Genomic DNA, 2856 nt, shown 5'->3' with positions numbered 1-2856 from the left:
GTGATGTTATGGAGTACGTGCCTAAGTACTCTACTACTACTATATTAGTTGGAGGCACATATTAACTTTTATATTTGTTTACGTGTATGCCCCCAGACCTTCCAACTAGACGTGTGTTTCTCTCCAGGTCGCAGTTTGTATCGTTCATACCACTAAGTACTACTACGTGTGGTCTCCGACCCAGAAGTGGAAGAAGTGGAGACGCTCCACCATGCTGTTTTTTGCGCTGGGCTCTACCACGCTGTTCATGTCCCACTCCTTTCACTGACGTGTGGGACATCCAACACGTGCCGTGTTTGGCACTCTTCGTCGTAAGAGTTGAAATGCTAGCATTCATCAGAAATAAAAAATAATTATAAATCAGCAGTGATACTATTTTTTTGAGAACCAATCAGTAGTGATACTATACCATGCGGTTTCCTTGCTCCTCGATATCGGAAACAATACTTCCATACGCCAATATGTGGGACGTCGACCATCCTGGTCCACTTGCCATGCATGCAGAACTCCAAGGGAGAGTCACCCCGGTCATCGCGCCGCAATAACGATGACTAATGAGCCGTCAAATCACAGGCCCACTTCCCACTTTGAAGTTGCTCGGATGAAGGAACCATCGTGACTTCGTTGAATTCTGCTTCTTGAAGAAAATCACTGTACCAGCAGTACTGCTAGCTACAGTAGTTACTCCAACAGAGGCCTCCTTTCGTTCATAGGATAGGAATTTTATAGGAATATGAAAATCATAGGAAGTGAGATGACATGCATCTCAATTCCTATAGAGAAAGAGAAGCCATTTGATGCATAGGATAGGAATTTTTCCATTGAGTCTAGACTAATGTACTAGTAATTTGCTCTAAAAACTACAGTAGTAACTAGTAGTACTGATACATGCTCATACTCAGACACAGACACACGCACTAACTACTAGTACTACTACTTCTCACATGCTGGCCAGGCACCGTCGTTCTCCTTCCCGGCTTTGTCGGCGACACCCCACCGTGCTTGGATCTCCGCCGACCTCTCCGTAGCAGCGCGTGCGTCCTCTTCTTTCTTGCGGTGGCGGGCCTCTCTTTTCTTGAGTGCTTTCTGACTTTTCTGATCCCTCTGTGTGGCTTTGGCCGCCTCTTGCTCTACCGCCCATTCGGCCTTGGCATCTTCAAATTCCTCCCACATAGGTGTGAGGTCGCGAGCTGCGATGAACTCGGCACGGCGGGATGCGATCGCTTCCCTACCATTTTGTGTGCGGTCGTGGGCGGCGAGGAACTCGGCGCGGCGGGATGCCATCGCTACCTTACCGGTTAGTGTGCGGCGCGGTGGCATGAACGACGCTTGGTGAGAGCTCAAGGGTGGAGTGGTCGGACAACCGTATAGTGCATTGGTTTGTCAAGAGCTCAAGGACAGAAGACGAATGAAATTCGGATTCCCCTTCAATCCTGGTCATTTGTTACCGAGTAAAATGCATTGGCGGTCATCGAACTTGTCTTGATAGCCACTTTGATCATTGTATACAAGATATGGTGATTATACGGTCACTGGCTCAGCGTATAGCTCCGTATTTGTCAGGTTGACTAGTCAAACAGTCCGCATGTGCCTCATCGGGTCGTGTTCTTTATCTATCTACGCGGGCCTACCTGTCAATGGAGAAAGAAATACTGTAAAAACCAAAATTATGTGTATGTGCGGAATCAAACCATGGACTCGTCGCTACAACACACCATCGTCAGCCAAATGAAAATGAAATACTTTGCGTCAGACACTCACGCTCACGCTGTCAAATCATGCTAATGCATGCACGTCGCCCTTTAAATCAAAGTCCTGCTCATGGCGCAACGCAAACGGCGAGCCCATCACCTGCGTGCCCTGGCGGTGCCTAACATTACTGTTTAGACGTTTGATGGAGGCCTACGCGAACGCCAAGCATGTATTCACCTGGCTCAACACCAACGGTCATACTAGGAGCGCCTTGCTCATGTATATCATCCATCACAACGACAATCTACAAAACGACCTAGCTAGAGAGGGTACTATGGTACGGAGTATGTCCTATCGTGAGTGACCGATCTTAGTGCCACTGCACACGAGTGTGTGTCTGATCGATTCGTCCATTATTCGTAAGTTATGCATGGTTGTGTGATGTCTAATGGTGGTCGTCGAAGGCTAGCTGGCGACAAGAGCGGTTGTCAATACGTGCCGCATATGCTTCAAAGGCTCGTCATCCATGAGTTCACACTTTACCACCACGCCAGCGTCAGACCGCCCTAGCCTACCGAAACCCCTTCCATCGCTAGCGCGTGCTTCCCGCCTGAAACGGTCACCGTCTCTCCAGAATGTCAATGCCACATTCACTGGACTTAACTGTAGGTGCAGTTGGTGGGTCACTGACATGCTGGCCAGATGCCTGTTGGGCCCACATGTCAGTAACCCAATGTCGGTGTCAAAACCGGTGGATCTCGGGTAGGGGGCCCCGATCTGTGCGTCTTAGGCTGATGGTAACAGGAAGCGAGGGACACAATGTTTACCTAGGTTTGGACCCTCTCGATGGAGGTAAAACCCTACTTCCTGCTTGATTAATATTGATGATATGAGTAATACAAGAGTAGATCTACCACGAGATCATAGAGGCTAAACCCTACAAGCTAGCCTATGATGATTATGTTTGTGATCGGCCTTCTAAGGACCAACCTCTCCGGTTTATATAGACACCAGAGAGGGCTAGGGTTTACATGGAGTCGGTTACAAGGAAGGAAACACAATATCTGGATCACCAAGCTTGTCTTCCACGCAAAGGAGAGTCCCATCCGGACACAGCACAGAGTCGTCAGTCTTGTATCTTCACGCTTCAATAGTCTGAACGAT

This window comes from Triticum dicoccoides, chromosome 3B, assembly GCF_002162155.2.
Source record: "Triticum dicoccoides isolate Atlit2015 ecotype Zavitan chromosome 3B, WEW_v2.0, whole genome shotgun sequence".
Classification (NCBI taxonomy): domain Eukaryota; kingdom Viridiplantae; phylum Streptophyta; class Magnoliopsida; order Poales; family Poaceae; genus Triticum; species Triticum dicoccoides.
The sequence above is the reverse complement of the archived record's forward strand: the minus strand, read 5'-3'. Positions refer to the sequence as shown.